The sequence below is a fragment of the Limulus polyphemus genome, unplaced genomic scaffold (genome assembly GCF_000517525.1).
Source record: "Limulus polyphemus unplaced genomic scaffold, Limulus_polyphemus-2.1.2 Scaffold1422, whole genome shotgun sequence".
In the NCBI taxonomy this organism is placed as follows: Eukaryota; Metazoa; Arthropoda; class Merostomata; order Xiphosura; family Limulidae; genus Limulus; species Limulus polyphemus.
In genome coordinates this window covers 75,962-89,742 of record NW_013667032.1, presented here as the reverse complement: position 1 = coordinate 89,742, position 13,781 = coordinate 75,962, and the positions used below count along the sequence as shown (strand labels likewise).

General features: G+C 33.2%; 1 protein-coding gene across 10 annotated transcripts in view; it reads right to left on the bottom strand.

Moving 5' to 3' along the window:
- Positions 1-13,781, bottom strand: part of LOC106463488 (synaptotagmin-7-like) — a 108,301-nt gene that overhangs the window by 35,177 nt on the left and 59,343 nt on the right. For 4 of the 10 annotated variants that reach the window (XM_022390993.1, XM_022391004.1, XM_022390997.1 and 1 more), the window contains exons 2-4: positions 5,185-5,374; positions 3,418-3,558; positions 3,127-3,157 (exon numbers count right to left, since the gene is read on the bottom strand). The exons of 2 other annotated variants lie outside the window; for them this stretch is intronic. The gene's annotated coding sequence lies outside the window, so the exon portion shown is untranslated. The remainder of the gene's footprint in view (positions 1-3,126; positions 3,158-3,417; positions 3,559-5,184; positions 5,375-13,781) is intronic. 4 more of the 10 variants (XM_022390994.1, XM_022390999.1, XM_022390995.1 and 1 more) reach the window with 3 other exon arrangements.

Here is a 13,781-nt window from a genome sequence, read left to right as displayed (position 1 = left end):
CATATTCGTGTATCTATTTAAAAATTCCTAATCAAATAAATCCAAAACTACGTATATTTATTCATAAATAACGTACTTCATTCAACTGATTTCTTCGTGATTTTAATACATTCAATAATGTTTCAGACTTTAGAGACTAAGGTGTCATCTATATCAGTATTAAAAGCTATAAAGGTAACTTTAATAATTCTTGCGTTAGATTATGGTATGTCGTTGCGATGTTGGACAAAATATTTAATGAATTGTTATGTGTTCTCAAACTTATCCAGTCTCTCTTCATTCGTAAAGAACGTGGAAAGTGTTTATATATTTTTGTACTTGGTTGTCAAAACATTTTACTATCTATTTCTTGAAATCACTAGTAACAAAATTTACAGAAACGTTCCATTCTGGAACGTTATAAGATAACAAGTCACAAGATTTACAAACACTTCACGTTTGACTCACCAGCATGATTTTAAATCTTTAGTAGAATGGAACTTGCGATGTATACGTCCAAATCTCGTAAAATACTGCACCAATCATAACTGGGTAATATTTCTATAACTAGGCAGTATTTTTTATAGCTTAGCAATAAATAAAACAATTGAATTTCCCACAAAAATGATTTTCCAGATGTAACCAATAAAAAGTACAAACAAAAAGGAGTAAGTTTCAGATTTAACCAATATAAGTTACAAAAAAGAGCAAGTTTCAAATATAAAGCAATAAAAAAAAATTAAAAAAAATTTTTTTTTTCTTTAGTGAAAATCTCATAGTGTTGCAACAGAAAAGCAAGACACTTTCATTGATAACTGCGTCTACAAAGAAATACTTCCGCAGGAACTAGCAGTTTTACCTGCCCGGAGGGCGGGTATTTCCGCTAGTATTTATAATATGCGAATTTAATATAATAAAAAAACACGGTTTTATTAGAATATCTTAGAATTTGAAAAAGAAAATTACAAGCGTAAAATCTCGTTTGTTGTTAAGAAAAAGCTACATAATTTGCTATCTCTGATGTGCCCACCGAGGGTACCGAAACCAGATTTTAATGCTATAAACCTTCAGCTATTAGAAGTGTAATTTGTACAGAGTATATGTAAAATGATATTATGTTATAAAACTTTTGCTATACAACAGGTTATCTACGCTTTATCCAACACAGGGAATCCGACCCGGATTTTAGCGTTGTAAATCCGTCACCTTTCCGCTGATTCACTGGGAGACCATTATATAACAATCGTTAAAAAATCACAATGAAAAGATAATTTGATTAAATGTTAACAGTAGAACAAAATGAATTTCTGATGTCAACACAACAAAACGCTCTCTATAGGATAGACTAGAGAGATGGCCCTCTAAAAAAAATTCAAACCTATTTCTTTATGAACATGAGACAAAAATGTATACCCCATAGATTTTCAAGTTGCTTTCGGCATCAAACTTCACGACTCAGACTATCTATACAAGTCCACTTTTGACTGCTTTTATGCCTGATAATTGTTGACATATTCTTGGTAGAAGCCAGTTTTAGACTATCTCTGAGACTTCATTGTAATTGTTGACAATAAGTTCTTGGAAGTTGATGACTCTAGGTTGTTGGCCTAACGTTTTTATAGGAATACAGAGAGGTCATTTTTAACGACTTTGGTAAAGGTGGTGGATGCTAAGAAGGAATTCCTTCTTTGCTACCTGGGTGTTTCGATCTTAGTTGAGTCTTTATTAAGTCTTAATTCACTCTTCAACCTAATTTTGTCTCAGTCGTCAAAGAGAGCAGCTCAGTTCTAATAAAGAAAGTTCAGTGATCGAGTTGTAGATAGAAGTTGGGATGCTAGTAATTTCGCCTTGTCTTTGTGTCCACGTGTTCAATTAAGTCAGAATTCAGTGTAGCTTCAGCTGTCATTGCCGTTCTGTAAATTTAATAAAGAGTGTCATTTACAGAGTCGTGAGATTACTAAGGTAAAGAAATCACTGAGGAATGCTCATAAATAAAGTTTGCTCTAGTTACATCTGTAAACTTTGGCGTTTGTTGTTTCCTTGACGAAAAATCAACCGTTCCAACACTGGCGACTCCAGTTTTTTTTTCTTAACCAATACTCTGTCAGCTAATTAAATCCTTCAAACTTCCTTTTAGTAGTAGGACTAATTTGCCTGCAGTTGAAGAGCTAGGGTTTCAATTTATACAAGAGTTAGAATTTCAAGTACACCAAGACACTTCATCCCAGCATTGACAAAATTAACTTTCTTCTTTCTTAAAGCGCAACCTTTCTTTTATCCAAAAACAGCCTTCATTGGTGAAACAAAACCAAAACCATAGCTATAAGATGAAATGGAAATAAAATATAACTAATTAAATATTTCTGGAATAATGAATACGAACATTATAAACACTGGTAGCTCATTCATAAGTCACATACACTTAAAACTTAAAAATAAAAAAATAATTTTGCCTGATAACTGTTCAAGGAAATCCATAAACATAAATTACTTTTATAGATTTCATAACGGAAAGCCCCACAGTTGCTCAGCGGTATATCTGCAGACTTACAACGCTAGAAACCGGGTTTCGATACCCGTGGTGGTCAGAGTACAGATAGCCCACTGTGTAGCTTTGTGCTTAATTACAAACAAACAAACGCAGTGGGAAAACTCGATAACCCGAGCACCTTTAAAATAGATCGAGAAATGAGCATATCCCTCATCTATGAAGACATAGGATCCTATTTTTGAAATTATTCGTATTACCTAACCTTTGAATATAAAATTCGTTATTTAGTCCTACGCGCTAATTTTACAATCGGGGCCTTTTAGAGTAACAAACATTTTAACTCTCTGGTAACAGGCGAGTATGTTCTAAATAATCGTAATTTCTAAAATATTATTTTGTAAAGACAGCGCTGAATGAAAATTCAATATATCTGTAATGTATGTATGTGAATAGCTATTAATATAACGATAGACTCAGAAAAGAATGCTGCCACTTTTGGGGATATCAGCCTGCCTAGTCTCAAGACAGTCAGACAAGAAAACATCAAATTTATGTAAAGAGAAAAGCACATCACTCGCCTCACATACAAATATATTCATACATGACTGCACATACGTACACATTCAGATAATATAAATAATTCAAGCTTTATTTACCTGGTAATCGTAGTATACCTTGCCTGTTCTTCTGAATTCGTCAGAATAAAATAGAAACAAATATCATTTATTAAATCATTTGATTTCAGGTTTTAACCAAATCAATTATTGTTTTACTTTGAAATAGTAAGAATTACCAATTTTGAATACATATGTCAATTTCTAGAAGTCTTATTTACCGCACAAATTGTTATTTAGTGATAAGTAAAGAATGATTAGTTTACTTTTTCGCTTGTTACGACCAGTAAAATAATTACACTGATTTCACATTTAACTGTTGTTTCAACTTACGTTATGTGAACCATCAGCGGGCAACATCTTTGATCGATACTGGAAGAAAGAAGCCCGCGTGATTCTTATCAGTCGTTAAGAGAAGATAACGAATACGAAAGGCCAACTTAAGTTGGTGGCGGCACCTGTTGTCTAGTCTTTCTAACGAAATATGATGTCATAAATATATATGAAACTGTAAGTGGCGTTATATTATTAATATGTATTCAAAGTCAACTCATTATTAATATAACTTATTACACAAGTCGTTACCTAGGAAGTGTATACGATAAATCTGAGGATGAAAGCCATATCAAGGAAGAAGTGTAATAGAAACCCTGTCAAGTAAGATGTGTTATAGAAAACCCTGTCAAGTAAGATGTGTTATAGAAACCCCATCAAGTAAGATGTGTAATAGAAAAACCCATCAAGTAAGATGTGTAATAGAAAACCCATCAAGCAAGATGTGTAATAGAAACCCCGTCAAGTAAGATCGATGTAATAGAAACCCCGTCAAGTGAGATGTGTAATAGAAACCCCGTCAAGTGAGATGTGTAAAGATGTGTAATAGAAACCCCGTCAAGTAAGATGTGTAATAGAAAACCCATCAAGTAAGATGTGTAATAGAAAACCCATCAAGTAAGATGTGTAATAGAAAACCCATCAAGTAAGATGTGTAATAGAAAACCCATCAAGTAAGATGTGTAATAGAAAACCCATCAAGTAAGATGTGTAATAGAAAATCCATTTGCTTTGTTTCTGTAATTCATCCTTCTTGACGTTCTAAATATCACGTAAAGAAACCTTCACCTTAATTCATGCGCGGGAAACATAAAAACAATAAATATTATAACAAGGCACAATCAGCACCATTCAATATTTCGTTATTTAGCTATAAAAATGTATATATATATATATTATCGTTTATAGTCTGTGAATTACTCGCAAGTCATCCTTACTAATGTCTGTGAATTACTTGCAAGTCATCCTTACTCATAGTCTGTGAATTACTTGCAAGTCATCCTTACTCATAGTCTGTGAATTACTTGCAAGTCATCCTTACTCATAGTCTGTGAATTACTTGCAAGTCATCCTTACTCATAGTCTGTGAATTACTTTCAAGTCATCGTAACTCATAGTCTGTGAATTACTTGCAAGTCATCCTTACTCATAGTCTGTGAATTACTTGCAAGTCATCCTTACTCATAGTCTGTGAATTACTTGCAAATCATCATTACTCATAGTCTGTGAATTACTTGCAAGTCATCGTTACTCATAGTTTGTGAATTACTTGCAAGTCATCGTTACTCATAGTCTGTGAATTACTTGCAAGTCATCGTTACTCATAGTTTGTGAATTACTTGCAAGTCATCGTTACTCATAGTCTGTGAATTACTTGCAAGTCATCGTTACTCATAGTTTGTGAATTACTTGCAAGTCATCGTTACTCATAGTTTGTGAATTACTTGCAAGTCATCGTTACTAATAGTTTGTGAATTACTTGCAAGTCATCATTACTCGAAGTCTTAGACGATGTTTCTTCCGTCTTCATGCTACACGCATTCTATTAATAAAACTAAAGGAACAGACTAGAGTTTTGTATTAATTTAATGAAAATAAACAATCCGATTTAGTGTCAGAAATTCTAATTTACAATGGAATGTTTGTGATGAATCTGAACTTTGAAAAGTATTTTTTTTTGCAACTCAAACTATCACAACCGTTCAAAATACTAAAGTACACAATAAATATACATTGAATTGATAATAAGAAACAAAAGTAACTTACTTCACTTATTAATACGATAAATGGTTGATAATTTGTCATCAGTGTCAGTTTTAGTGTATGTGTGAAGCTTCAACCCAAACAACCTGGTACAACCAACTTTCTGAAGAGCGACGAGACGAGGCAGATTTTATTAAACTCTCTTAGAAAACGGTGAGCTTACAAGTCTAGGCGTGCTGCCATTCGGTATGATCTGAGAAAAACATAGAAACTGATGGGTTCGAGTCATAAAATTACTAAAACACCTTTTTCAGCTATAAAACTGACAAAATATAACATTTTGAGTCATAACGCTAACAAAATATAGCACTAATAATGCGCGTTGGTTTACATCTTAAATCACACTTCATTTCATTTTTTTTTAGGTAGGGAAAGTGAAAAATGCGTGCTTGTTTAATGTCATCTAAATCCATAGTGGCAATTCATTATCACAAACCAACAGCTAAACTATTTGTTTTGTAACACTTCATTATACACAAAAACAAAACTATTAACTCTATTGGGATTGTAACACTTCATTATACACAAAAACAAAACTATTAACTCTATTGGGATTGTAACACTTCATTATACACAAAAACAAAACTATTAACTCTATTGGGATTGTAACACGTCATTATACACAAAAACAAAACTATTAACTCTATTGGGATTGTAACACTTCATTATACACAAAAACAAAACTATTAACTCTATTGGGATTGTAACACTTCATTATACACAAAAACAAAACTATTAACTCTATTGGGATTGTAACACTTCATTATACACAAAAACAAAACTATTAACTCTATTGGGATTGCAAACGTTACTTATGTTTTATCAAGTTATTTGAATTTTGGTTCCAGTTAAAGACTTTCATTCAATGAGTAACAAAACAATATGTACAGAAGAATATAAATCACTGATCAAAGTTATTTATCATGTAATAAATAATTTAAAACCTGTAAATTAGCTCTAAAATAACCGTTAACTGTAGAAAAACACTAACGACAATGAAACACAAGAAAAATATTACACACAAGTAACGGTCGTTTTCCGTACAGAGATTGCGATAATTTTTTTTTTTAATTTTCAAGTAACATAGAAACCTTGTTTCCATGATAATAATACACGTATGGGCTGCCATAAAAGAATATCTCCAGATTCCCCGAATTCATATTTAATCCTTTCCATTTTGATGTTTTGTGCGTACTTTTTATTCGTTTCGTTTATCTGTATGCGAAATCCGTATGTTTAACTTGTTATCGTTTCGTTTATCTGTATGCGAAATCCGTATGTTTAACTTGTTATCGTTTCGTTTATCTGTATGCGAAATCCGTATGTTTAACTTGTTATTGTTTCGTTTATCGTAGTTCATATTTTTCACGTAACTTGCTAGCAGACGACACTGGAGCAGGAGTATGAAATGGTGTGACTAAGTATTTGGTATAAAGTAAAGCGAAAATGGTAGTTTACACATCACTGATCAGAAGAAGGATTGCAAAGCACAGGAGAAAACGTAGTGGCGGAGTGATAAGGAGTACACAGTGAAGTATTCATTCAAACAACACTACTGATTTTCTAGTATTTTTACTGCTGTATATATCCGTATGGCAGTGCTTCCTGCCAAGTTTCAGTATATAATTGCTTTTGTTATTTTGGTAGAAACATTGGATGTTGACAGTAATATAAAATATTAAATTATCACCAATTTTTTTCTTCTCCGTAGTCGAGGTAATAGAAACGTAAGGAAGAGGCAGTTTTTAACTCCCTAGGTGTTAAAAATCGGCGGATTCTAAACCTACAGTCTAAAATGTCTACAACCCTCCAGTTAAGTTCTCACGATCCGCAGCTGGCACGGAAGAAAATATTACCAACAATAAGATATGGTGCGTACTGTAAAACACATTAGCCGAGAAAATTACAGAACTAATAATAACACACACACACTACGGCTTTCACTCTCTTCTATATTATATAGAAGTCATGTAATTTCTTATATTATTCTGACACGATATGATAGCGTTTAACATTTCCACTTTCAGAATGATTATATTTAACATGAGAATGAATCCTGGACTGAATACACTTCAGTGATTGAAAATGGATGATACTTCCAGGAAAGAAGATTACATTAAAAAGATCAAATAAAATATTGACGTAACCTGAGCCTGAAAAATTAACTTGCCACCTATCTGCCTTCGAATAATTGACGAAAAACTATCGTTATATTGTCTCTGGGTTATCCAGTTTAATATATTGTTTATAAAGCGATATTTAGTTATCTATAAAACGGCTGGTTTATTTATGTTTCTTTAGAATTTTCGCGCGAAGCTATAGAAGGAACGTATTGGGACTAAATTTTAAAATAAGACTAGATAGAAAGCACCCTTAGTCAACTGTACTGATCGCCAACTTTTGGACTACTTTGATCTGACCGAATAATGCATGGGATTAGACGCCCCCTAAGTACGTAGCGTGTTTTTGTGGAAACGAGATGCTAGCCATGAACCCTTGGATTCAAAACCTAAGCAAGCACTTTAGCTGCTAGGCCAGTCCGGTTTAGTTATAATTCAGTTTTTAATATTCACAACTTCCTATCTTTCTCTTTGGACAGAAAGCGATGGTTCGGAGCTTCAGCGGCTTTGAAAGAAGTTTGCATAAAATGCCATCTCACATAACGTCAGCGTAATATAAAATATATACTTAAGTATTAATCAGTCACCCCCCTTCATAAAATACGCTTACAGATTCACTTAATTTATTTTACGACAGTAATGTCTAACAACACTCATTGCCCAATAAAACATCTGCTAATATAGTCCACCAACTACCTAAATTAAATGGTCGTAGCACACTCTCATTCACCACTATTAACTTCCCTACTCTTTAACTCTTTCCTGATCGTCGATAAAATGACGTTTAAGCTGAGATCTGTTACTCATTCATTATTTTCATTCTTATGCTAGTAAAGTACCTTAAATCTTACAAAGTACATCTCACACGAGAAAATTAGCATGCTAATCTGAATCAGTTATTGGTAGACTTTCAAAAGTGTTTCGAAGTTTAATCTAATTAGATGAAAAACGAACTATAATAAGAACTACTGCTCTGTAAATTAGGTCTTTAAACTTTCATTGATATATTAACTTACTGAACGAGAATGCGAACAGTAAATTCTTATTGTAGCGTTGTCCGCGTTCGCTGTTTGTCAATAATGTATTGTATTCTTACTGAAGGAATACTTTGTAAAGATATATTTCTGAAGAAAGAAAATATGAACAAAAGTGATCAAATACCTTGTACTATTTGTATCTCCTAAATACAAAATGAATTATTATGGTTCGATTTCATGTATCATTTAAATCATATATACCTTTTGTAGATATTTACGACGGAAATATTGTCTGACTAGTATTGAGTCTGACTGGTTTGTTTGTTTGAAGTTAAGCACAAAGCTACACAATGGGCTATCTGTGCTCTGCCCACCACGTGTTTCTAGAGTTGTAAGTCCGCAGACATATCGCTGTGCCACCAAGAGCGTTGTATTAATTCTGCACGTGCTTGATTACTTTGTTAAAGCTTTCCTAAAAAAAAATTGGGTTATTGTGATTTTTCAAAGACGGAATATTTCCCAAGAGTTGATAGTCTTAGCAGCGTGAGATCTTATGGTTACGTTGATTCAATACCTGCCGATAAGTTACTTGATCAACTTGTTTTGATGTAAAGTAACCTAGCATCTTCTGTTGAACGCAGCAGTAAATGTATTTGAAATATTTAAACTATCCTGGCCATCTAATAGTTTGAATGGATATTTCAATATTGCCAATAAATGTACGGTAGTCACCTGTCTGATAAAGGACCTTCAAATATCTTCACTAACAACAACAAGAAACTATTATTGTCAGTTAAACTTAGGTATAGAAGATTCTCTGGAAAATTCCAAGTGTATAAGTAATCAGAAAGAATGAGATGGACTACTTGAGCTTAAAACTTAACTTATTAATATCCATGCGCAGAGTGTGTGTTAAAACGATTTGCTAATGTTATCATTCTTGTTAAACGAAATGGTAATTTAGACACTGATGTATTCTAATTGTATGTATTAGTATATATATATATAGCAGTAAATTATCCTGAAACTATATATATATTTGATTATCGATGAACGAGATTTCACTACTGTTGTTTGGTTACTTCTCTTGCACGAGTGATAAACAAAAAAGAAATACTTATTGCGGTACTTACTGGAACCAAACTCAATTTAATATGTGATGAAAAAAGAACTTTCTAAGACGTACGACCTCCCAGTAGCACAGCGGTATGTCTGCGGACTTACAACGCTAGAATCCGGGTTTCGATACCCGTGGTGGGCAGAGCACAGATAGCCCATTGTGTAGCCTTGTGCTTAACTTAAAAAACAAACAAAACAAACAAACTAAGACGTACGACCTCCAAGAAGGCCCAAGTCACACTAAATACATAACATCATTGTTGTCAAGTATGTACAAGTCCTTTATATCTACTGATCACTTTTGTAAATCATGTATCATTACTACCAACTTTGTTTGTTTTGAATTTCGCGCAAAGCTACACGAGGGCTATCTGCGCTAGCCGTCCCTAATTTAGCAGTGTAAGACTAGAGGAGAGGCAGCTAGTCATCACCACCCACCGCCAACTCTTGGGCTACTCTTTTACCAACGAATAGTGGGATTGACCGTCACATTATAACGCCCCCACGAGCTCCCTAACCACCTGGCCATGCCGGGCCTTACTACCAACTTATAGTGTATAGAAAATAGTGTATCGTTACTGCCCACTTTTGTTAAGGTACTCGACTCGCAATCTGTGGCTTACGAGTTTGAATCCCATACCCAACATACTCGCCCTTTCAGCCGTGGGGACATTATAATATACAGTCGAACCCACTTTTCGTTAGAGTTGGCGGTAGGTGGTGTTAAATAATTGCCTTTCCTCTAGTCTAGCTCCCCAGTTGCTCAGCGATAAGACTGCAAGCATTTAACGCTGAAAATCGGGTTTCGATAACTTTGTGTAGCTTTACGCTTAACAACAACCAAACCAAACCCCTAGTCTATCATTTCTGAATTAGGGATGGCTAGTGCAGACAGCCCTCGTGTAATTTTGTGCGAAATTCAATAAATTCAACTTTTAAAAGTATTTTTAAATTATAAAGATGAGAAATGTAGTTTTATTTTCAGTTTGGACAACTAGTTGTATAGATTATGTCATACATGTACATGTAGTCCACTAAGTCGTTGGAATGAAATCGTTAAGTCTGAAGGCTCACAGCGCTAAGAATTGGATTTCGATACCCATGATGTTCGCAGCACAGATATCTCCTTGTACAGCTTTGTGCTTAATAACAAACAAACATTTACGTGTCATGCTAAGAGACCAAAACTGTGAGTGAGCATGCGTAAACTCTTATGTGTTATGCTAAAGACCAGCGAACTTGCAAGAGACTTACAAAAACTGTGATTAACATGATTTTCTCAAGTAAATTTGTGTTGGCTTTTAATGGATCATACAAATGATCATATTTTGAGTTCACTTTAGTGGTCTTGCTTAATGGTGAAAATGAACGTTAAGGTTGGCCATCGTTTTCGGGCTAAACATTAACATTTTGACGCGTTTGCATTGGTCTTTTTCAGGTCAGTCATTGAGATAACTTGTATTGCCTTTTTCAGATTGCTTCAAAAATGAAAAGTTAGGCGAACATACTCCGTCTACAGGTGATCTAATCGCAATCATTAGAAACCTAGAAAATTAAGTCAGGAGAAAAATTAATATATTTACATCTTTGGATAACAGTTTTTTCAGACATCATCATATCGTTCCACTGGGAACTTTTTTTCTCTACAAAGTTAACTCCACCTGGTCATCATAAGCTTGCAACTAGGAGTAAAATTCAACTGGTCGTAAGAGTCAAAAACACATTTATTTGTGAATCGAAGTTGTTTACCCGGCCATAATTCCAAGATATACAATATTTATATAATCATTATTAAAAGTAAGTACCGTTTCAAACGCCTGTTCATCGTTATGTTGCAATATATAACAACAATCACCAATATACTGTACTACTCAGAAAACAAAGTCTTATTATTGAGTGTACTGGCTATTCTTATATTTGTTGTATTTGAAAAATATAACGTATATACTCGTGTAAGTTAGAAATATTATCTCTAGTATTTCCCATTCTATTTAATATCGTCACTCCATTCTGATCATATGATATATATTCTTGCCTCTACATATTACACATCAGCTTAGATAAATTACGCCTCCATAAATAATACGTTTTAACGACAAACATTAGCTTCTTGTCGTCCGCTCGTGTAAGTTAGAAATATTATCTCTAGTATTTCCCATTCTATTTAATATCGTCACTCCATTCTGATCATATGATATATATTCTTGCCTCTACATATTACACATCAGCTTAGATAAATTACGCCTCCATAAATAATACGTTTTAACGACAAACATTAGCTTCTTGTCGTCCGCTCTGCAGATTCACTAAAGCTAATTTATTTGTTAGAATACAGAACCGTATAACTCACTGTTTTGAAACATTTTAAAGTTTTATTCCAAATCATGTATTTTACTTCTAAACTTTGATAGCTATTTTGAAATTGTAGTTGTTGAGGTTTCTCTCGCGCGAAGCTGCACAACTGGCTATCTGTGCTCTGTCCACCGCCGCGAATCGAACCCCGGAGTTTAATGTTGTAACTCCGTAAACTTACCGCTGACCCACCTGGAGGGGGGAGGGGCATGTTTAGGTCTGTTTACTTTTAAGAATACAGCTATGCACCTTGTGAAAAAAATACAGGGTTGTTTTGGTTATATCATTATTCAGATTACTTTAAAATTTGTGAATAGCTAAGTGAAATTTCCAACTAGAACTTCTCGTAAACAAAAATCAAAAACAAGTGAAAATAACAAGTTTATATTGTGTAATATATAACACAGAAGTTTGCAAAATACGATGATTTTTAGGGTAGCAAGTGTGACGAAATATCATAATAATTCTGGAAACAAAATAAGACTCTCTTCTGGCCTAGTATACGGGAATTTCAATTTGACTAAATGATGAATTCTAGTATTGAAAAGAAGGATATTGTTGTCAATGGTCTCAACAACGTATTGTTGAAATGCTGTTATACACTGTTGTACTGGAAATCAGTTCTTTAAATTTTTTAAATGTTTCAATATTATTATAATGGTTTTATTTTTATAGTTACTACCTAACCTGTTTTAACTTCTTGGTTTCATTGTCGGTAAATCACTTGTATAACATGTTAATAGATATCCATAAAATTTACATTCAAACTGATTCCACCCATGAGTAATGTATACACACTTTGCAACTGCACTACTACAGTTTCCTTGAAGTAGGCTTAGAGATAATTGATGGAGATTTTGGTTAAAGTTGTGGAAAAAAAAGATCGAAACATAAAAAGTGAAATACCATATAACTATCTAATGAAATATGCACTAACATACAAAGGACTCGATGCCACATTAAAATGATACAACTCATAGAAAGTGAAATACCATATAACTATCTAATGAAATATGATTTAAAGTGGCATCGAGCCTTTGTATGTTAGTGTGATACAACTCATAGAAAGTGAAATACCATATAACTATCTAATGAAATATGATTTAAAGTGGCATCGAGCCTTTGTATGTTAGTATGATACAACTCATAGAAAGTACTATTAAATGAAGTGTAATTCATTGTAGTTGTTTCAACCCATCATGCCTCAACTGACAAATAATTGATTTTCATCTTATAAACAGTATTACTTTCAGAGACTGAAGTCAATAAGTAACTTAGAATAATAGAAATATATAATACTTTTAAATAAAATATTTGAAAATACTCATTCACAACAAAAAAGTATTAAAATTATTTAAAATAGCACTTAGATTACAGGGAAAACAAATAGACACACAAGGAGTACAGGTAAATGACAACCCGGTCTAAAAACTGGTTTGAAATAAGAATAGTGTAATCAATTGTGAATTTTTCCGTTCTTCACTAAAATATGTAACTTTGAATAAAAGAAGAAGTAGTTTTAAGTTTCACAAAACTTAGTTTTCATTTTAATCCAGGATTTCATGCATAGATAATTTAGTTCTTGAAATGTTATTTGAGGTATTCTGAGTAAAATATGATTTTATGGTTCTGAGATCTATGGTTTCCTAACATTTTTGATTCATTGTTCGTTGACTGTTGACAACAAATCTTGCTGTTTAATTTTGTTCTTCCATTTAAAATCCAAAACCAATAGGGATTCTTCCGACCGAAAACTATATAACATTGTATACTCAATAAAAAAAAAACTTTAATAAGGCACTGCTGTGTAAGCATTATAAAGACAAACGAGAAAGGACAATTTATCCATTTTCTGTGTTTCGAACATCTGAATCTACTTCAAACGTAATCATGCTGGCGCCAAAGCACAGGAGCTACAAATAAATCATTTTGTCTGTTGCTTCTGTTATACGTGTTTAAACGTTTGAATATCGAAATCTCGCAAATAAACCATTTTGTCTGTTGCTTCTGTTATACGTGTTTAAAACGTTTG